This window comes from Lactuca sativa, chromosome 3 (genome assembly GCF_002870075.4).
Source record: "Lactuca sativa cultivar Salinas chromosome 3, Lsat_Salinas_v11, whole genome shotgun sequence".
Taxonomy (NCBI): domain Eukaryota; kingdom Viridiplantae; phylum Streptophyta; class Magnoliopsida; order Asterales; family Asteraceae; genus Lactuca; species Lactuca sativa.
Window position 1 is genome coordinate 321,776,953 of NC_056625.2, and position 24,586 is coordinate 321,801,538.

The 24,586-nt window shown below is 36.9% G+C and overlaps 1 pseudogene; it reads left to right on the forward strand.

Moving 5' to 3' along the window:
• Positions 1–299: 299 nt before the first annotated feature.
• Positions 300–1,527, forward strand: LOC128132972 (pentatricopeptide repeat-containing protein At5g50390, chloroplastic-like; annotated as a pseudogene).
• The last annotated feature ends 23,059 nt before the right edge of the window (positions 1,528–24,586 follow it).

A 24,586-nucleotide genomic window follows, 5' to 3' on the forward strand; every position in this document is an offset into this window, starting at 1 on the left:
ATCTAGGGCTTTTTTTTATAATATCTCATTCCACCTTACCTCATACTCACCTCTACACAATCGACCGTGACCACCATTCCTACCATCTGCCGCCGCCCTACTATCTCTTCCATCACCACCACTTTCCGACGTGAGAAAAGGTAGCACCATAGCGAAACCTTAGGCGCCAATACAAGTTCAAAAACATTCTGTTGTATGTTGTTAATCCTTATTTTTTTAGATTAAAAAGTTTAAAACTTTGATTAAAACACCCATTGGGTGATTGAAGGTGATACAACAACAGAAAGACGGAGAATGGAATGGGAGAAAGAGAAATAGAAATCGGGAAATCGACTTTAGGTAGCCACAACTACTTAGTATTGTTCTCAATTTTTCATAAACCAATTTTTTGTTCAAGTAAGGTTGTCGTTCTTCAAATTACAGTACCTTCTGGTAAGTCTTCTTCTCACTTACTTTTGCCACCATGATGCGTGCATCTGCAGGACTGGAATTGATTTCTCCAGGACAACAATTACACGATTGTGCTATAAAAATGGGTGTAAGTCAATATATCTTCGTATCCTGTGCACTAATCGATATGTACAGCAAGATTCTGGATATAGTGAAGAAGCTTGAGATCTCTACAATGAGATGCAAGATTCTGGTGTTAAAATGGAACACTTCACTTTCTCAATGATAGTAAGAGTGTATACACGATTAGCTTCATTAGAACACGCCAAACAAGCACACACAGGCCTCATCTTCCATGGTTTTGGTCTAGACATAGTTGCCAACACTGCAATTATTGACTTCCACAATAAATGGGGAAGAATCCATGATGCACGCAACGTGTTTGATAAAATGTCTCACAAGAACTTTATATCATGGAACGCATTAATTATTGGATATGGTAATAAGGGGAGAGGAATTGAAGCTTTAGAGTTATTCAAAAAAATGATTACTGAAAACATGATCCTAAATCATGTTACTTTTCTTGCAGTTCTATCTGCTTGTAGCTATTCAAGTTTATCGGATCAAGGATGGGACATATTTGAATCAATGGGAACAGATTTCAAGGTAAAACCTAGAGTTATGCATTGTGCATGTATGATTGAGTTATTAGGTCGTGAAGGGTTATTAGATGAACCTTTTTCTTTGATCCAAAATGCTCCATTTAATCCAACAGTAAACATGTGGGATGCTTTGCTTACAGCTTGTAGGGTCCACAAGAACCTAAAACTTGCAAAAGCTTGTAGCTGAAAAAATATACGGTATGGAGCTAGAAAAGCTTAGTAATTATGTTGTTCTTCTAAATATTTTCAACAGATGTGGAAAACAAAGATACGATGCTTCTATTTTCAAATTTCAAAAAAGAAAGGTTTGAGGATGTTGCATGTGTGTAGTTGGATAGATGTGAAGACACAGCAGCATATGTTTGTTTCAGGTGATAAAAAATCAAAATCCCATGTTCAAATTGTGAATTTTAAGAAATTAATGTTGGAAATTGGAAAATACACTTATGTTCCAAAGAAAAACTCAGAAAACTAGTTTTTTTTTTTTTTTTTTTTTTTTTAATCTTTATTCTCATCTTTAATTTTTTTCTGTTTCTGTTTACCCGCGAGTTATAAATTGTAACTTGTAATCACAAAAGTTCAGATTTTGAAATAAATAAATTTGTATCCTGTTATTGTTTACTGGTATTGGTATATCCTAATATAAATGATTGTTTGTTGGAATTATATATATATATATATATATATATATATATATATATATATATATATATATATATATATATATGGTTTGGTTAAAGTAATGGTGATTTGTTTTATAAATAAGCAGGCAATATGTTCACTGAAGAAAAAATGAACTGGTTGTGTCAGCAGCTGAGATGATGTATGGCCTGATTCATCCGCGCTACATATTGACCACCCGTGGAATGTTTGCAATGGTACAAATTTGTTTCTCTTTTTCTTGTTTGATAAATTTAAAACTTTTATAATATATATATATATATATATATATATATATATATATATATATATATATATATATGTATATTCAGATTTGTAGTGTTTAAAACATTGTATATATATAGTTGGAAAAGTACAAAAATTACGACTTTGGAAGGTACCCAAGAGTTTACTGTTTTGGACAACCCTGTCTTCTTGTTGGCGAATCCAACATACCTTGATCCAGCAGTGTCAAAATTTATTGTCCTAAATGTGAAGATATCTATTACCCTCGATCCAAATACCAAGGCAGTATCCTTTATTAAAATCTATAAAAGAAAGCATTTGATTATAATATATTTTTCATTGAAAAGAATCTGTTTTTTTTGTGTATTTGTCTTCCTTGAGTTTGGTTGCATAATAGATATGGATGGTGCTTATTTTGGAACGACTTTCCCTTACTTGTTCCTGATGAGTTATGGTCACCTGAAGCCACAAAAGCCCATACAGTGCTACACCCCATTGGAAATTATCCCTCACCTTACAAAAAAAGTCAAAGGAGAGAGGTTGATGACGTGGCACATGGTGCTGCATTGGCACTAACTGAAGCTTCACAAAGAGGAAGCTCTCCACATGTTTCTCAATCCCCATACCACATGAAGTCCACTCCATTGAAGGGCATACAAAAAATTGTATGTTTTTTTTTTAAATTTTATTTCTTTGTCAGATGCTTTCTTTAATCTTTACATGTTAAAATCCATTTACAGTTGGATATAGTGAGAACAAAGCGTCATGGTAATTTGATTGATGAAGAAATATTTGAGGGTAGTTCGAGAAGTGGAGGAGCTGAAAATGAAGGGTACAAGAAAGTGAGAAAGTTTTATGGGCAAAAAGACGATAATGACCTTAATGATGGTGGGGAAGCGTGTAGTGGCACAGGAGAAGGATTTGCTCTTGGTGTGGGCGGGAAATTTGATGAAAATATTGAGTACTCATCACAGGGTAAAAGAAAAAGAACAAGAAACTTCTATTCAGAGGTATTCTTGTTAATGTAATCATGTGAAACAATCTTAAATGTTTAATAGAATCACTAATTCTTTCACCTAATTTGTTCAGATGAAACTTCTACATTGGATGCACTACAAACATTAGCTGACTTGTCATTAATGATACAATCATCAAAAGGCGATGGTAAACATAAACATGATAATAGAATGGAATGACCTATTCCATTCCTTTGTGATGATTATGATTCAAATTCTGTGTGCAGATTCACCTGTATTAAAAGATGATAAGCCAACAACAGGTACAAATAACAACAATGCCCCTGGAAGACCTGGTTCTACACGCAACAGGAGACAAAAAAAACAAAGTGTCAGTTGAGAAAGAGAAAGTAGGAAATGAGTTCCCTATAGGTGAATCTTCTAAATCAGGAAAGTCTAAATCAGGAAGGGAAGTAAAAGTTGATTACAAGGCTTTATCTGAAGGAAAACAGAAAAGAAAAAACAAGTCAACATCTTTTGAGGTTTTCATTGAAGAAGAAAAACCTACAGATAAACTCTTACATTCCATACAGTGCGACACCTGATGAGTATTCAGCTTCAAGCTCCACAAACCATGACTTATCACAAATCTCACATGCAATGCTTAAGTGGGTGGGTTCAGGTTCTAACCTTACACAGGTATGTATGTCCTGAAAATTAACGTGAAAAGTTTATCATGGTCTTAAGATTATTATATCAAAAGAAAGAAAAAAAAATATATTAGTAGATGTTTCAATGTGGCTTTCATTTCTGTGTTTTTTTTAATTAAATTTTATGTGGTCTAAGAAGTTATATGGAAAATGGTTTATCTTTCTATATGTTACACTTGGTAGTAGAATTAATGTAATGTGATGCTCTGGTCAGGTTTGTACAAGCCAAGGTACTTTCGTTGTATTCCTATTTGTTTTGTTTTGAATTTTGATTGTTGTATATTTGTTTTGTCTCCTGCACATAGATGCTTGTTTTATTTTAGTTTATACAAGTTGCATTACAGCAACACAATTTGTCTGTGCGTGCTCAAACTCATAATAGTACATTACAGTTATCTTTTAATTTTTATATTTTTTAGTAACTAACTCTTCATAAGTCATTGCAGAAAGCATGAAGAATTTGCTCCTAAATTTCCTGGGAGATGAATCCCCAAGGCCACAAAAATTTGTTTCACCAATCACACAGTTTTTGTGTCCTTTTTTTAGTGTTGAACAACATGCATTTAATGTTAAAAAAGTGTTGCATGTATCCCAAATATGTATTGAGCTACCAACTCTCGCTGATAAAGATAAGGAGGTGAAGTTTCTCTTTTGTGATTCCATTAGATGTTTCTTATCATATACTTATTTAAGTTGTAAGATTTATGGAAAATTGTAGGTTATTAGCACATGGGGAGTGCGTACCAAGATTTTTGCAAAGATAGAAAATTTTGAGGTCGGATGCCCACATTTTTCAAGCTGTATGTAATCAAATTGTCTCTTGTGTCACATTTGGGAGATTACTTTAATGTCACATTGAAATTTCATCGAATAGTATAGTGATAAATAGAAGAAATAGCAGTATACTTTGATCTATTATTTGTATGATATTAAATTTTATGCAATGGATTTTATTTTTTGTATATGGTATTTTATTTTCTTATATGAGACATTAAATGCAAATTTAATTTGAAAATTAGTAAAGCCATAAACAATATTTTTTTTAAACATTTAAAATTACGATACGCAAAAATGTGTGTCATCTTCGTTTATGACATGGTCTTTCTTGACAGGGGTTGTAATGATACGGATTGCGTGTCATTAACACATGCGTCGTAAGGTTACGACACGCGAATGCGTGTCGTCTTCCTTTATGACAGGGCCTTCCTTGATACGCATTGCGTGTCATAAACGTGCGTCGTAATTGCGCGTCGTAAATGAGCGTCTTAAATGCGCATCGTGTCTCTTTATGACAGGGCCTTCCATGACGTGCATTTGCGCGTCTTCTGAGCCTTTTACGACGTGCAATGAGCGTCGTAAAAGGCTGTTTTTCTAGTAGTGATATATGTTTGTAAGATGTAATGTATAAGTTTTGTAAAGTTTGTATTTGTTTGAACTATCCTTGAAAACCCTATGTTTCCTACTAACGGTAGCCTTCTGGCAAGGCATCTAGTCACTGTGTGTGTCTCTTGTAAGAGTGTGTATTTTCCCAAATCCGACTATCATTAACCAAAATTATAGTTTTTACATTATGGTGCATCGTGTGAATGTTCACGAAGTGAATGTAATGGGATAAATATTATAGTATTGTAGTGTTGTATTAAGTAACTACTGTTGTACTAACTACCTTAAACCAATTGTTATTTAAAGTACCATGTGATCGGCCTGTATCCTGCTACCGACTCAATAGTAAAACGACGATGTAAGACACCATAAGAAATGACATTTGGCGCCCGTAGACTTGCAAGACCCACTGTAGCGAGCAACAATGTGTAGGATAGTCAATCCAGTATAGATCTATACGCAAACTCATACGCTCCCCAATTAAGGAGATTTTGGATACAAAAACGGACATGGCAGGTAGTTCCATGACCCGTTTAATGGCTCACATAACTGAATGTAATGTATATGTAATGTATGTGCTAGTTGTATTGTGTGTTCTTCTTCTTTCTAGCCTGTATGTTTGTTTCTCATCACTATGTATTGTGTTTGTTTCTCATCACTATGTATTATGTTTGTTTCTCATCACTATGTACTATGTTTGTTTCTCATCAGTATGTATTATGTTTGTTTCTCATCACTATGTATTATGTTTGTTTCTCATCACTATGAATTATGTTTGTTTGTCATCACTATGTATTATTAAAACCCAAAACTACACCTATTGTAGTTTACTAGTAATATGAATTCTACGTATGAACAGGGAAGTATACCCTTGCTACCCAAGGGTATTGAGTTGACTGGAAGAACCTTTATTACTATATATGTACACATGATATATAACTAATATTTAAACGACCTTCGGACGGATACCCGATACCTCCCCAAAGCACATCCCAACGGGGAAAAGGAAATAGAGCGGGATAGCCTTCCTAAGTCTTTTAATCATTGCTTATATAACTATACATACATAGACATGCATTTGATAATAAGTATAAAAGAGCTTAAGTAAACGTATTTGATAAGTATAAGAATTTTTAAAACAGTTTGAAGCAAAACAATTTAATAAATAGTTTCAACAGTAAGAAAATCAGTGGCGTTGTAGTTAGTAATCACATGTGATGATGTGATAACTATAAATATTCAACTTTTATCCCCCCCCCATTGAACCCTTTAAAAACATTTAAACCATTGATTAAGGGGTATGAACTCACCTGTAGATGGTCGTTTCAATGAACTGAACGGTGTAGGATTGCTAAGTGTCAAGTGAAAACTTGTACACACCCAAAGATCCTAGTTAACATATAAGCACACATATATGCATCCAATTAGTCTTAAACTACTAATTGAAAATGTTAAGACATCCTAGAACATGATAAACACTTTATATAAGTGTTATAAGCCCTAAGGAATTCATCTATGTTGTTGTAGGACAAGGCTAGTGGGTTTAGGGTTCCAAGGACCCCATTCTTGAGTTTACTCTCCAAGAATCAACACACAAGGAGTTTACGGCCGTAAGCTCCTAATCACTAGCTTATTTGGTGCCTTGAAGTCTTATATGTCCTTTAGAAGCATTGCTACTTGATGGCTTAGTCCATGGAAGAGATTAGGGCACCTTTTAACTCCTTTGAGGAGTTCACGGCCCTGGGACCAATTCCCTTAGAGATTATGACCGTAATCTCTCATGGGTATGGGTTTTTGGTGATTTCATGTCCCTAATTTAACTAGGAGTGAATCTAGGCTAGTGACCAAGGTTTATGGAGGGTTTAAAGCACCTTCTGGCCCTTTTGTTTGGAGTTCACGGTCCAAGAACTTCTTGGGCCATAAACACCTTACTTAGTCTATAAGACTTTGCTTAGTCCAGAACGCTGCGTCACTCCCCGGGACTCCTAAAACCCTTCCACACTCAACTGGTCCTTATGGCCCTCACTGATATGGGACCAAAACCCTTGGACTCGCTGAGTCTATCACATTCCTTACTAAGAACGTCGATTTCTGATGTACAACACTTAACCAAATGATAGATCCAGGCCCCTAAACTCGATCTAGCACGTAAAGTTACAAACTTTATGTGAATGCATGGTACATTAGATCTTAAAAGGCTCTAAAATGGCTCTTTTGTTGCATGGGGCCTTCCTTGGTGCAAAAAGCAACCTAGATCTGACTCGTAGCTCATAGAATATCACACCCCAAAACCTGAACGGCAGAATCGTTCGCAGGTGGAGGACGTCATGTAAAATATCACAACAATGCAAAGTAGTAAACAAGCGACAACATCATCCATTGCATTAATAATATAATTTCATACAAGTGTGTTCCGTTAAGTTAAATAGACACCAAAAAGTACATCAAAATAAAAGAGGAGTCTTGAACAAGCTCCATCTTCTCAAAAACCAGGCTCCGGTACCTGTCTACTGGTGACCTGAGAATACAAGTTATTTTGAAAGCGAGTATCAGCTTTAAAGCTGGTGAGATCATAAGTATATTAGTGTCTTAGTTTGTATAAAAGCATTTGTTAGATGTAATGTATATGTTTTGTAAAGTTTGTATTTGTTTGAACTATCCTAGAAAACCCTATGTTTCCTACTAAGAGTAGCCTTCTACGAAGGCATCTAGTAACTATGTGTGTCTCTTCTAAGAGTGTGTAATTTCCCAAATCCAACTATCATTAACCAAAATTATAGTTTTTACATTACCGTGCATCGTGTGAATGTTAACGAAGTGAATGTAATGGGATAAATATTATAGTACTGTAGTGTTGTATTAAGTAACTACTGATGTACTAACTACCTTAAACCAATTGTTATTTACAGTACAATGTGGTCGGCCTATACCCTGCTACCGACTCAACAATAAAACGACGATGTAAGACGCTGTAAGAAATGACATTTGGCAGCCGTAGGCTTGCAAGTCCCACTGTAGCGAGCAACAAGGTGTAGGATAGTCAATCTAGTATAGATCTATACGCAAACTCATACGCTCCCCAATTAAGGAAATTATGGATACAAAAACGGTCATGGAAGGTAGTTCCATGACCAGTTTAATGGCTCACATAACCGAATGTAATGTATATGTAATGTATGTGCTAGATGTATTGTGTGTTCTTCCTCTGTCTAGCCTGTATGTTTGTTTCTCATCACTATGTATTGTGTTTGTTTCTCATCACTATGTATTATGTTTTTTTCTCATCACTATGGATTATGTTTGTTTCTCATCACTATGTATTATGTTTGTTTCACATCACTATGTATTATTAAAACCCTAAACTAGGCCTATTATAGTTTACTAGTAATATAAATTGTATGTATGAACAGGGAAGTATACCCTTGCTACCCAAGAGTATTGAATTGACTGGAAGAACCTTTATGACTATATATGTATACATAATAAATAACTAATATTTAAACGACCTTCGGACGGACACCCGGTACCTCACCAGACCACATCCCAACAGGGAAAAGGAAATAGAGTGGGATAGCCTTCCTAAGACTTTAAAACATTGCTTATATAACTATACATACATAGACATGCATTTGATAATAAGTATAAAAGAGCTTAATTAAACGTATTTGATAAGTATAAGAATTTGTAAAACAGTTTGAAGCAAAATAGTATGATAAACAGTTTGAACAGTAAGAAAATCACCGGTTTTGTAGTGATTAATCACATGTGATTGATGCAATAACTATAAGTATTCAACTTGTATTCCCCCCCCCTAATTAAAGCCTTTAAAAACATTTAAACCATTGATTAAGGGTTATGAAATCACCTGTAGATGGTCGTTTGAATGAACTGAACGGTGTAGGATTGCTAAGGGTCAAGTGAAAACTTGTACACACCGAAAGATCCTAGTTAACATATAAGCACACATATACGCATCCAATTAGTCTTAAACTACTAATTGTGAATGTTAAGACATCCTATAACATGATAAACACTTTATATAAGTGTTATAAGCCCTAAGGATTTCATCTAAGTTGTTGTAGGACAAGGCTAGTGGGTTTAGGGTTCCAAGGACTCCATTCTTGAGTTTACTCTCAAGGAATCAACACACAAGGAGTTTACGGTCGTAAACTCTTGAGTTTACGGCTGTAAGCTCCTAATCCCTAGCATTGCTACTTGATGGCTTAGTCTGTGGAAGAGATTAGGGAAAATTTCAACTCATTTGAGGAGTTCACGGCCCTGGGACCAATTCCCTTAGAGATTATAGTCGTAATCTCTCATGGGTATGGGTTTTTGGTGATTTCAAGTCCCTAATTTAACTAGGAGTGAATCTAGGCTAGTGTCCAAGGCTTACGGAGGGTTTAAAGAACCTTTTGGCCCTTTTGTTTGGAGTTCACGGTCCAAGAAATTCTTGGGCCGTGAACACCTTACTCTTGGTGTTCTTGGGTGGTTACTAGTCCTACATATATTAGGATACGAGTCTAGCATAGTTTCATTGCAAAAGGAAGGGACCTAGGCACACATTTGGCCCTTAAAGAAGGGTTTACGGTCCAAGATGTTCTTGGGCTGTAAACTCTTTAATCTTGCTGTTTTAATTCGATTTCTAGGTTATTAGACACATATTAAGCTCTATAATTCATCTAGATAGAAGTACTCACGTTTTCGGACGAAAGTTTGAAGATCCGTGGGAGAGAATTTGGCTTTTCTCTAGTTGGAAATGTAACAAATGAATAAATATCGCTAAGACCATATATATACCCCTGGGGTTTTTGGCAGAAAATATTTTATTCAAGCCATGAACTCTAATATCATAGAGTTTTGAAATAACAGAGTTGCACAAAACCCTAGTGCGTCCTCTCTCCTGATATCTCTTTAAGTGTAAATCCAGAAATACTCAAACGTATAATAAAAAGTCTGAAAATTTACTGCGACTTTTTTGACTTCTATTGACTTGATATATTTTGTACAGAATAGAAATTTCGGGTTGTCACATAAAATAAAATGTTACAGAAGCCCAAACCCCCAACCATGTTTGCAAGCATGGTTGGCCACCAAAAATGGCTTATAAAAGCCCTAAATCACCCCAAAGAGGGATCTAACAAAAGAATGAGCAAGGTTCAGACTTTATACCTTCCAAAGACTGCAAATGATGATCCAAACTCGAATCCTTCAGTACCCTCTTGATCGTTCTCTGCTCTTCCTTCTTCCTTGAGACCAAAACTCACAAGAATCACTCAAAAAGCCTTAGATCTTCACAAAAACAACTAGCGTTGCTATGAGGAGTGTTTGGGAGCATAAAGGGGAAAAGGAGGATGCATAAGGTTTCTTAAATAGGCTGCAAACCCCTGGATTAGGGTTTTTTTCCCAAACAGCGGCTACTCACCGAGTCCGGGACTCGACTCGCGGAGTCCGCAACTTAAACCCCACGCCTCATCCCGCTTCTACTCGGCGAGTCAGTCCTTCGACTCGCCGAGTCCAAGACAAAAAAAATGCAACAATAAATGAAGATTTAATAACAGAATACATACCAAGAACCAGGTGCTACAAATCTCCCACACTTATTCTAGACTTCGTCCTTGAAGTCTGTCGCTCGATCCAGAAACAGCTCGGGGTAGTGCTCCATCGTCTCACTCATCGGATCCAAAGTCCACTCCGACCCCTTCTGGTGCTGCCACTGCACCTTCACGAGTTCTACTCTCTTGTTCCTCAGATCCTTTGACTTTCGGTCAAGGATTGCCACAGGCCGGTCGATGTAATTCAGGCTGCCATCAACCTGAATGTCCTCCAAGGGTACCACCTCCGTATCGTCCACTAGGCACTTCCGCAGATGAGAGACGTGGAAGGTGCTGTGGATCTGACTGAGTTCGGTTAGCAGATCTAGCCGGTACGCCACCTTGCCCACCCGAGCTACAACCTTAAACGGACCGATATACCTTGTGCCCAACTTGCCCCACTTCCTGAATCGGATGACGCCCTTCCATGGTGACACTTTTAGGAGAACCATTTCCCCTGACCTGGAATTCCTTCTGATCGACGCTTATCGGCGTAACTTTTCTGCCGACTTTGAGCAGTCTGAAGCCTGCTACGGACCTGCTGAATCTTCTCGAATCCATCCCCCGCGCGGTCCTAGGAAGCTTCGTGATAAAATCCATCGTAATATCCCCCCATTTCCACAGCGGGATATTCAACAGCTGCATCTTTCCATGAGGTCTCTGATGCTTGGCCTTGACCTTCCTACAGGTCAAGCATCGCTCCACGTACCATGCCACATACCACTTCATGCAGGGCCATCAATAGTCCAGACGAAGGTCCCTATACATCTTCGTCGCCCCGGGATGAATGGAGAATCGGGATTTATGCGCCTCCTCCATCAGGACCTGGCGCACTCCTCAATGATAAGGGACCTACACCCTATGGTGAAGAATCAATAACCCTCGACTATCATAGTCGAAAGAGGAAACCTGCCCCACAATCCGCTCACTCTTCCGATGTTCCTCCTTCATAGCCTCTTGCTGAGCCTCGCGGATCCGCTCCAGAAGCGGAGTCATCATTGTCATCCTTAGACAGATACCCCTGACCGGCGCTGCCTTTCGGCGAAGCGTATCGGCCATGACATTGGCCTTCCCTAGTGTTGGATTAATGTCTAAGTCCATAACTATAATTGGTAAGACTTGACCCGACCCGACATGGTTTGGATAGACTAAAATGAGAGAAATAACACTTAAGGTTTATTAATATATTATAAGTTCTAGTATATTAATAAGATTGTTTAATTAGTATTGATCAATAATTGATTTAGAATTACTTATGTGATCAAAAGAAGACTAATTAAATATATGGGTTGATTGTGTAAATGATCCATACTTATATAGTGGGCTAATGCTCCATGGATTATCAAGTTGGGCTCAAACCCATTGGATGCTCCATGGTGTATTTGAACCCATGGATCCAAGGAAATGGAAAGCCATGACAATTAGGGTTTACCCTAATTGTGACAACTATATAAGCATTTTATTGATGTGAGAAATCGGCCACTAGATATGCATGGAGGGCAAGCTGATTCTTGAAGTGTTCTAATTTATCTCTAAGTTATTCCAAGTGCTTATGGTGTTGTGTGAACCATTTGAGGTGTCACACTTGGGGCACTAGGCACTCAAGCTTCATGAAGACAAGCACCAACAAAAGGTATGTTATTCTAACTTGTGTTATTCAAAATTTTGTATGCTAGAATAGAACAATACCTTGGAAAGTTGATATTTGCATGTATAATAGAGAAAACATAGATTCAAGGTATTTAGGGTTGCATGTACACTTAGGAGTGTTAGATTTCTCAAAACCCAACAGTGGTATCAGAGCCTAGGCTTGTTTTCTTGTTGTACTTGCTTAAACTGCTTAAAAATCGACTTTTGGTGCTGTCTGCCCAGCAGACTCGCCGAGTCCATGAAGGGACTCGACAAGTCCAAGGCAAAATGCATCCAACTCGCCGAGTTTGTTCAAGCACTCGACGAGTTGAACCCCCAGACAACATATTTTCGAGTTTTGGTGCTGGAATTAGTCTAGAATCATTTCCTTTGACTGTTTTGGGCTTATAAAACTTGTTTTGAATGTGGTAATGATTATGTTAAACCAATTTCAATGCTGTAATAAAAGTTTCAAGTTTATATGTGTTCATGTTATTCTTGAAAATTGTTTAATATGAATGATCATGCTTATGAGTTTTGCTAGATCATAGGAATTGTGTGCAAATTGTTTGTTGATATAATTCATGATCTTGTTGAAAATTGTATGGAGTTCATAACTTATCCTCAAGTTATGAATTTTCAAGAATTTTATGTTTCCTTGATTTATGAGTTATTTTAGATTGATAATGAAAATATTATGTTTTAGTTGTTTTCAATCCATATTAGTCTAAAAGAAGTTCATAAAATATGTTTTGGTAACTTGTCTTCAAGTTATGGGAAATGTCATATTTATGAATCTTAAAAACTCATTAAAGTTTTGTAGGTTACATAAAATGTAAGAGTTTTTTTTCCATTAAATAGTTTAAGGACTCCATAACTTGTCCTCAAGTTATGGATGTTGAAAAGACACTTCTTTAAAGTGTTTTTAAAGAATAAGGGGTTACATTAAAATGAAGAGTCTTCATTTTAATGAACCCTTAAACTCATAAGTTATGATTTAAAGAGTCTTGAAATAGTTTCAAAACATGCCCTCAACTTTTGGAATTTGAAAAGTTACTCCTCATGTATACTTTAATTCCAAATTAAACATTGAAATTTTCAAAAAGTTTAAAATTCAACCCTTATACTATTATTATAATTTTAATTATATAGATATGTATAAGAGGAAGTCAATCTTACCGTTAGTAGGCCTCATTCACGAAGCCCGTCTATAAGGGGGGTATAAGGGTCGTTAGCCGAACGGGTAGGAATGGACTCTAATTCTCCCTTCATTAAAAGTATAATGAAAAATACTAAGTAACCAAACACTTATAAATTCTCAATCTTAGTTATTTAGGAAAATGTGAAAAGGTGCTAGCCCATAAAATTACACTTTGTACCTTACCAAGTCGTTAGTGGAGCGTGTGTGGTTAACCGGCACACTAACATGGACTAGTAAGAGTGGCAAAGGGTAACTTGACTTTATTATAGATCGGTGGAGCGTGTGTGGTTAACCGGCACATCGATTAGGTAATATTGTTAAGGGTACCAAGACAATTTGTATGGTTATTCACACCTTGTTTGTGATCCTCGGCATCCCAGTCACAAATTTGAGAGGGCACAATCGAGATTTAAACATGCCATTGAAAAGTTCAATGTATCTCAAAAGATCTAGGAGTTTCAAAACTAATAAAACCTAATAATAAAATATTTCGTTTTCATGGTGGAAATTGGTAAATCCTCATTTACCTACATTCAACTATTTTATAATTTGGATTACGGCCTCCCTCTTCCAGTTATAAATAGGTTGTTGGTGATGGGTTTTATACAAACAATCCTAAGTGTGCATGCAATCCTAATTTGGATCTATGTTTTCACTATTAGATACACAACATTATGAACACAAGAATAAAACCCTAATGTGCATTGCTATTTTCGAAATTAACATACAAGATTCGATTACATACCTCTTGTTGTTATATTGCAATAACAACTTAAATCTTCAAATCCCAAGTCTTGAAAGCAAACACCACAAGTGTAGTGCCTCTAATGGCTCACAAACACCACAAGCAATTGGAGAGGCTTAAGCTAGAGGAGGGAGGAGATGGAATTCGTCCTTGGGACCTCTTAGGAGCATCTACATGAATTCTAAAGGCCTACGGGTCTTTATATAGGGTTTAGATTAGGGTTTCAGTCCTTATCCTTATCCAGTTGCTTGCCCACCAAGCAACCACAAGATAAGCCTTAAAAAACCCTTATCCTCTTATCCTTGGACGATTTTAAGGATATCCTTATCCTTGAATTCGTCCATCCTTCAACAAGGATAAACATTGCCCTATCTTGCAACTATCTTATAATTACAATTCAGCCCCTCTAGTTTAATTAATTACACTTGATCACCAAATTAATTCCTAATTAATTATTGACCAATATTAATTAAACATATATGATTTTTTCCTTTAATATATTATTCTTATAACATATTAATAAATCACAATAACCTCTCTCTCTATTTAATTTCTCCAGTCAAGTTGCTTTGGTGAAGGCAACCCAAAAGGACCATGCACAACCGGGTCAAGTACTTACCAAATATGGTTACGGGATTAGACACTAATCCAACAGTCTCCCACTTGGATAAGTCTAGTAACCACAAATGTAACGTGCAACCCGATTAGCAATCGTAGCTCTCAAAGACGCTGTGAAACTCTGATCTTATCAGTAACCTGTCCTCTAGATAAGGGATCGTACAGTCCTCTGTTAAATATCATGCTGACAATTCTATGGAATGATTAGTCAAGCATTTAGGTTTCTCGATCTCTGATTTATTTGACATAGAACTTAATTGAACACATCAATTTAATTCTGACCGGGACCAGCACATAAGTCAAATCAAATCATCGAGCGGCCGAGATATCTCTTCTACCCTCTTAGGATAAAATTTACAGATAAACTTCGACTTATATGCATTTACTTATTCAATAATCAACTATACAGAACAATGCGTTTTATAACATTGAGTTACAAATGCGTTTTCGCATTATCAATGTACAATCAATTAGCAAATAATAAACCATATATCTAGTTTTTAAGACTATATGATATTATCGTCTTGCGATCACCTCTTATATATCATATTCCATACGGTGATTCCAGCAAGCGCGGGTTTATTCCAATGCTCAAAACAAGTTCATAAGCACTCATGAAGTTGCAGCAACCCTTTGCTATGTCTAATACCATTTAGACAATCTACACACCAATTCATGACAATCTTCATTCATATCTACTTCCAGCACATGAACAATTGTGGGCAATTTGAATAATTCGATTATTCCTAATAAACTCAATTATTCTGGAAGTCAAAACATGAAAAAATTGAAACAATAGTTAAACAATTAACATATGACAGTAGCTTTACTTATAAATAAAACTACTTTATTTAATCATCAAATGTCAATTACATTTATCTATTACACGTTTCTAAACCTATCTAATCTATGCTAATACCATCCTTCAGCCCAATACTCCTAGCATGCTACAAGTGGTTAACCCTACTTAGTCCCTTCGTAAGCGAATCTGCTGGGTTATCTTCTGATGATATCCTCTTCACTACGAGTTGTCCTTCTTCTACACGATGTCTGATGAAGTGATATTTTCTGTCGATATGTCGAGATCTACCATGATCCTTCGGTTCCTTGGTCAAGGCAACCGCTCCTTCATTATCATAGAAAATCTCCATGGGCTCCTTTATGGCGGGTACAACTCCAAGGTCACCAATGAAGTTCTTCAGCCATATTGCCTCCTTCGACGCTTCGCTCGCTGCTATGTACTCTGATTCGCACGTTGAATTAGCTACTGTTTCCTGTTTGGAACTCTTCCAAGTCACTGCTCCTCCATTTAGGGTAAAGACCCAGCCCGATTGCGAACGGTAGTTGTCCTTATCGGTTTGGAAGCCTGTGTCACTGTACCCTCGTACCTTCAAGTCATCACTCCGTCCGAGGACTAAAAACCATTCCTTCGTCCTCCGAAGGTACTTAAGGATATTCTTCACAACAATCCAATGTGCTCTGCGGAAGCGTATGGAACTTGGAAGCTTATGGAACTCGGCTCATTTCAGCTATCTCAGCTTCGGTACTCGGACTTTGAGTCTTACTCAATTTGGCATTGCTTTGAAAACCATAAAACTGGGGTTATTCAAGATTTATTAGTGTACCATCACTAATATACGTGTCCCCTTCGGTAGTAATATGAAAACCATAAAACTGGGGTTGAACTCTAACTCTATTGGAACGTCTAAGAGGAAAGGACTCGTCAATTGGTTCAACCGGAGTTTCCTCCTCGGGTTGAGTGCTAGCGGTAGAGGTTCCTTCATCTATCGACTCTTGAATCTCTTCAAGCCCGATTTGCCTCCCACTGTCCTCTTGGCCTATGAGTTCTCGCTCTCGGAAAAACTCCTCTCCTAGCAACAAAGACAACCTTGTCCTTCGGTCTATAGAAGAGATATCCAAAGGATTTCTGCGGGTAGCCGATGAAAATACATCGCTCACTTCGAGGTTCAAGTTTGTCGTGAGTATCTCGTCTTACGAAAACCTCGCAACCCCAAACCTTGATATGTGCCAACGAAGGAGCTTTCCCCGTCCACATCTCGTGAGGTGTTTTCGCAACCTTCTTAGTAGGGGCTCGGTTAAGGATATGGGCGGCAGTCTCTAAGGCATACCCCCAAAAAGAGATTGGTAGTGAAGCACGACTCATCATAGAGCGGACCATATCCAATAAGGTTCGATTACGCCTTTCTGCCACACCATTCAACTGTGATGTCCTAGGAGGCGTCAATTGTGAAACTATTCCACACACCTTGAGATAATCGTGGAATTCAAGACTTAGGTACTCTCCTCCTCGATCGGATCGAAGCATCTTGATCTTCCTGCCCAATTGATTCTCCACTTCCTTCTTAAACACTTTCAACTTTTCAAAAGTTTCTGACTTTTGCTTGATTAAATAGATATACCCATATCTACTATAGTCATCGGTAAAAGTCACGTAGAAGCGGTTCCTATCCTTCGTGGTTGATCAAAACGGTCCACATACATCGGTATTTATTAGGTCCAATAAACCTTCACCCCTTTCGCACGTACCAGCGAAGGGTGACTTAGTCATCTTTCCAAGCAAACAAGACTCGCACGTGTCATCCTCCCTAAGGTCGAATGACTCCAACACTCCATCCTTTTGGAGTTGGGCTATGCGTTTCTTGTTAACATCTCCAAGACGACTATGCCACAAGGATGCTTTATCCAAACTATTGGAAGAATCTATATTCAAAACATCATTTCCTAAGTTATCAACAATCATAATAGTTTCATAAATTCCATTACATGGTATAGCTTCAAAGTAAAAGACACCATTTAGATAAGCTAAAATAGAACCATTCTCATTAATAAAAGAAAATCTAAAACCTTGTCTATATAAACCATGAAATGAAATGATGTTTCTAGCCATTTCTGGCGAATAGCAACAATTATTCAAATCTAAACATAAATTATTCTTAAGCACTAAAGAATACACTCCAATCTTCGTCACATGTGACAATCTTCTATTCCCCATGATTAGATTGATTCTTCCTTGCTCCACATCCCTACTTCTTCTTAGTCCCTGCACATTAGAACAAATGTGGTAACCACAACCGGTATCAAGAACCCAAGAAATAGCATGACTAGAATCGTTAGATTTAATTGTGTATATACCTTCGAAAGTTGGCTTGATCTTTCCTTCTTTGATGGCTTGCAGATACTCTGGGCAGCTTCTCTTCCAATGTCCTATCTTGTGGCAGTGGTGGCACTCTGCCTCCTTAGGGTTAGGGCAGGGCTAAGCGGGATCAACTTTGGTCCCACTAGAAGAGACACCATCTCGGGATTTAACCTTGCGATAGTTCTTAGATGAAGCCTTCCTCTTCTTTCCCTTTCCTTGACCAATAGCCAAGACAGGAGCAGCAGGTGGATTGGGAGTTGGTGCAACAGACTTGTCTTTGAAGTTGCTCTCAGCGACCCTCAAGAGACCATGGAGTTTGCTTAGGGTGACCTCTTCTTTGTTCATGTGGTAGGTCATCCTAAATTGATTGTACATCGGAGGCAAAGAGTGGAGCACCATGTCGATCGCCAAGTCTTCCGCAAAGTCAACATTTAACTTGCGAAGGCGGTCGACATACCTTTGCATCTTTTGCAGGTGCATGGTAAGAGACTCTCCATGACCCATCTTAACGGAAATCATGTTAGTGAAAATCTCATAATGCTCTTGTCTCGCGTTTTGGTGGTATCTCTCCAATAAGTCTTGATGCATCTCGTATGGATACATGTCCTCATGGGACTTTTGGAATTCAGATTTCATTGTGGCTATCATGATGCAGTGAACCTTCGTTGCATCACGTTCATGAGTCTCAAAGGCACTCATTTCAGCCGGAGTAGCGATTTCTGGATTGATCTTCTCGAGCTTTTCATCAAGGACATACTCCTTGTCCTCGTAGCGAGCGATCGTGCGAATGTATCTTATCCATTCGCTAAAGTTCGTTCCATCGAAGGTGACCTTTTGGCAAAGGCTCATCAACGTGAAAGAACTAGCAACAACGTTGTTTGCATTCGACATCTACAAATAGAAAGGACAAAGATAGATTAGAATATGAATCCCTAATTATCACCTAATAAGAAAAAATATGGACTAGGATCCAACAACAATATTTACATTTTAGAAAAGGGATGCCGTAATCTAAATGCAAATAATTTGAAGGTAAGTGAATGACGATTCAATAATTCTCCATCATGAAAAACCTAACTCTAAGTTCTAAATGTATTGAGAATTCCTAGGTTCAGATGAGATTCATTGAAACTTTTCATTGGCATGTTTAAATCTCGATATGCCCCTCTCGTTTGTGACTGGGATACCGAGGATCACAAAGTGGGTGTGAATTACCATGCAAATTCACATGGTGCCTTCGTTGTAACGATCACCTATTCGATGTGCCGGTAAACCACACACGCTCCATCGAACTATGATAAACAACGAATCACCCTTTGGCACCTTCGCTTAGAACCAATTATTGTGCCGGTAAACCACGCACGCTCCACTAACTTCTTAGCAAGGTGCAATGTGTAATTTCATGGGATTGCATGAAATTCACTTTTTCCTAAAGTAACTATGATTGGGAAATTTTAGAAAACATGTAGTTACTTTGTATTTCTTATTATACTTTTAATGAGAGAATGAGGTTGCCCTATCCTACCCGTTCGGCTAACGACCCTCCACCAATCAAGCAAGCGGTGGGTGTGAGTGTACACCCATTAAGCGCCATTTTATAGGCCGCAACCTTATACCCATCTTATAGACCGGCTTCGTGAATGAGGCCTACTAACGGTAAGACTAGCATTTTAATTATACATATATATATATATATATATATATATATATATATATATATATATATATATATATGTAGGGTTTCAAAGCACTCCATGGATGATGGCAATGGGCCCCTTTGATGTATACTAGGTTAAAAGCCCAAGACTTGTCTTTTCCCTATAAATAGTCATGTATTATTCATTATTAGGGTCAAGAGTGAGGCAAAATGTAGCCGCCACGTGAGGTTTCTTGTAGAGTTAGATTCTTATTTATTAAGTGTAATTCGTTCCTCACAATTCAATAAATCGATTGATCATTCGACATAATCTTCATTATTTGTGTTTGTTCTTATTTTCCACATCTTGTTCATCAAATCACAATTAGGGTTTTAATCCCAACAAGTGGTATCAGAGCGGGTCTTTGAAGATCTATTGATTTTTGAAGTATCGGTTCTTGATTTGGTGATTTTATACACATATATTGAAGATTATTCATGTTTTGGCAGATTGGAATCAAGGATCTTGTTCAATGTTCTGTTCATGAAGTTTTACAAAGTTTTCTACTGTTCGTTGTGGTAATATGTTCCAATTCTCTTTCAATTCATTATTTTCTGTTGGATTGATCAGTTTCGAGCCCATATTCATTGAGATTATATCTCATTTGATTTAGCCCAAATCATGTAATGTTCACTGTTCATTGATCCATATGTTTTAGCCCAGACTTCTTTCAGTTTGAACTCTTGCTTCTAATTCGTTCCAGGTCTTCATTATTCTCGTCTCTTCATCAATAATGTCATCTTCAAACAAGAGATTCTTATTCTTGCTTCAATCAATTGATTTATGTGTGATATTCGATTATTTGTTGAGATTCATTTGTTTCCTTCAATCTTTGATTTGATTCATGTATAATGACCGGATTGGACTCATTCAAAATCTTTTTCACATAGTTTTTTTTTAATCGAGCCCTCGGATCCACTCTTTATTTAATCGATTCAATAGGTGTTAGAAATCAATGATTGTTTCGATGTTGTTACTGGATTGACGAATGATGATGATGATTTTGGTCTGGAGCTCATAATTGCTCTTTGATGAACTGACGAAGGGCGTGACGATTGCTGTTGATTTTAGAGATTTGATATAAAAATTATTCTATGTTTTGAGGATTTGTTGTTTATCGATTATCTATTTCATTCCGAATTGATGGTCTCACTGAATACAAAACGAGAACAGAAAGTAAAAATTGACTGAACTTTGGAACGAATGACTATCCTGAACGAAAGAAATAAATGCCTCTCATGATCTGTTGACTAGTTGTGAATCACTTGCAATTGCTTTGAAGAACAAATCTGGATGAACATTGGTCAATCGAAAAGTCAAAACCGCTATGAAAGCCTTACCTGTGAACGTTCGTTTACTGTGCTTCTCTTTGGGGTATAATCGACGAAATTGAAGCGAATCTATGATTGGGTTCGTTTGTTGCCTTGGAACGAAAGAAGGGAAGACAGAAAGCGAACTTGGGTTCGGGTGCTAGCACTTGGAACGAAAGGGGGGAGATTCGCGTTAACAGCTCATGGAACGAACCTCGATCTTGTGTTCGTGTGTTTATGCTGGGACGGTAATAGGAGATGAACCGAAAGCGAACCTGTGATTCGGCTTGGCTAAAATTTCGCTCCTTATTCTAATCGGGATGCTCGGTTTTGCTTTTGAAACTGGGTTCGGTTGTTAATGGTTGGAGCGATCGACGGATGAACCGAATGCGAAAGGGGTTTCGCCTGATAATGCTTGATTTGAAACGAACCGAACGTTCGGTTCGCGTGATTACATGGCGATCTCGAAACGAACCTTGGTTCGGTTGCTTGTGGTTGAAACGATTGTGTCTCCGTTCGCTTGAAATCTCCTTCCAGTCGTGTTCTTTATATTGGGGAAGAAGACTTAATGTTTCATTTTTGGTCCCTGAAACTTCAGCGAATTGGCTCTTTTGGTCCCTGTTGTTTTCACAGTTTGGTATTTTTGGACCATTTGCAGAATTTGTTACAAATGAAGAGGCATTTGATGCAGAATTACCTTTTCAGTCCTGGATCTTTCAGCAAAGTGACAGTTTCGGCCCAATTTTCAGAAAAGTTACTACATTGAGGGCCGGTGAACAGTTTTGGATTCTTTAACGCTCATATTTTTTTGTGAACAGAAAAATAAAGATTCCATCAAGTCTTGGCGGTTCGGAAAGTCGTTTTTTTTAACGTCAAGTTTTCACGATTTTTTCCGGATTTTTTTTTGTGTATATCTTTTTGTCGTGGGGGAGCATAGTACATTTTTATCCATTCAAGATCATTCTCATGACCATTTGAAGGCTTTATAATCATGTTTTTGATTATAAATCGGGGGAGAATTTGGTATGGCCATTCGAAATTGGATTTGTGACTTTTCAAAGTCGAAGATTTTTGATAAAGCTTGTGGGAGAATTATGAAGGTAGCTTTTTGAATGAAGTTCTTTATCGAGCTCTACTAAGGTTTTTACAGAGAAGTATCCTTTACAGCAAGAGTTCTTCATCGAGCTCAGCTAAGGAATTGTTATATCTCCGACTTCTTGTATTTTCTCGATCAAGTGGCGTTACGAATCTTAAAGTTTGGATTGTTACATGATATTTTTTGATGGCTTATATCATTAGCTTATTTGAAGATCGTTGTGACTTGGAGGGGGAGCTCTTCAAAGACAAGAAGTGATTCGGTTTCTTTGTTCTGAGATGGGTTTTATGGCGGGTTTGGTTTTCATGAAGATTCTTTGGGATTACATTCGAAAATGAAGTTTAAAGACATTACTTCAGTGCTTGATTTATATATCCTAGAGCCCGTGTTTGAAGACTATTGAAGAATCAAGATTCGTGGATTGCTTCATATATTCCTCGTTGCAGATCTTTTTATTTGCTAGATGCTTGTTTTGGAAGTTAAAGCATCGTCATCCATTCCATACTTTGAGGGGGAGATTGTAGGGTTTCAAAGCACTCCATGGATGATGGCAATGGGCCCCTTTGATGTATACTAGGTTAAAAGCCCAAGACTTGTCTTTTCCCTATAAATAGTCATGTATTATTCATTATTAGGGTCAAGAGTGAGGCAAAATGTAGCCGCCACGTGAGGTTTCTTGTAGAGTTAGATTCTTATTTATTAAGTGTAATTCGTTCCTCACAATTCAATAAATCGATTCATCATTCGACATAATCTTCATTATTTGTGTTTGTTCTTATTTTCCGCATCTTGTTCATCAAATCACAATTAGGGTTTTAATCCCAACAATATATATATATATATATATATATATATATATATATATATATATATATATATATATATATATATATATATATATATTAAGCTTGTAATAATATAATAGTATAGGGTGTATTTTAACCATTTTAAAAATACTAGGGTTTTAATCATCAATTAAAATTTTCGAAATTTAATGTCACTTAAATTAAAATTTTAATTATTAAAACTCTTGATTTAATAATTATCATAAATTAAACTATTAATTTAAATTATTAAATCATAAGGTATTATCTAAATCTAAAAGATAATTACCATTTAAACATTTAAGTTATCCTAATCCCTTAAATCTATAAATTTCGAAAATAAGGATGGGATAGTTCATGATCTTTAATTACCATATTTAACTATTAAAGGATAATTACAAGATATGGGATTATCCAAATCCCTAAAATTTAGGATCTTATCATGGGGAAGGAGGCAAATCTTGAAATCTAAGGGTTTGCAACCCCTAGATTTCGAAATCTTGGATTGAAAGGAAAGGATTCAAAAACCATTTCAAGATTTTCGAAAATTAGGGTTAGGAAACCCTAATCTCGAATTCTATGGCCTCCTAGGTTTTATTGGCTATAAACCCTATTTTGTCAAGTTCATACAATTGAATAAAACTAACTGAAAACAAGTTAACCAATGACTTTGATACCACTGATGGGTTTTATACAAACAATCCTAAGTGTGCATGCAACCCTAATTTGGATCTATGTTTTCACTATTAGATACACAACATTATGAACACAAGAATAAAACCCTAATGTGCATTGCTATTTTCGAAATTAACATACAAGATTGGATTACATACCTCTTGTTGTTATATTGCAATAACAACTTAAATCTTCAAATCCCAAGTCTTGAAAGCAAGCACCACAAGTGTAGTGCCTCTAATGGCTCACAAACACCACAAGCAATTGGAGAGGCTGAAGATAGAGGAGGGAGGAGATGAAATTCGTCCTTGGGACGTCTTAGGAGCATCTACACGAATTCTAATGGCCTACGGGTCTTTATATAGGGTTTAGATTAGGGTTTCAGTCCTTATCCTTATCCAGTTGCTTGCCCACCAAGCAACCACAAGATAAGCCTTAAAAAAACCCTTATCCTCTTATGCTTGGACGATTTTAAGGATATCCTTATCCTTGAATTCATCCATCCTTTAACAAGGATAAATATTGCCCTATCTTGCAACTATCTTATAATTACAATTCAGCCCCTCTAGTTTAATTAATTACACTTCATCACAAAATTAATTCCTAATTAATTATTGACCAATATTAATTAAACAAATATGATTTTTTTTCCTTTAACATATTATTCTTATAACATATTAATAAATCACAATAACCTCTCTCTCTATTTAATTTCTCCAGTCAAGTTGCTTTGGTGAAGGCAACCCAAAAGGACCATGCACAACCGGGTCAAGTACTTAGCAAATATGGTTACGGGCTTAGACACTAATCCAACAGTTGGGTCCTAGCCTTAATATTTCATATTGGGTGTTATATTAAGGACTTTAAATCAACTAACTTGAATTTATCCCATTATAGATGTCTAGTTTAGACAGCTATGGTCTTCCCAAATCTTTAGGAACAAGCTTCCTAATGAAGATGATATCCCAAATGGCAATGAAGGTGAAAGATCAATCCCTTTTGTTGGGCATTTGTGGGACTAGAAATCATACTTCAC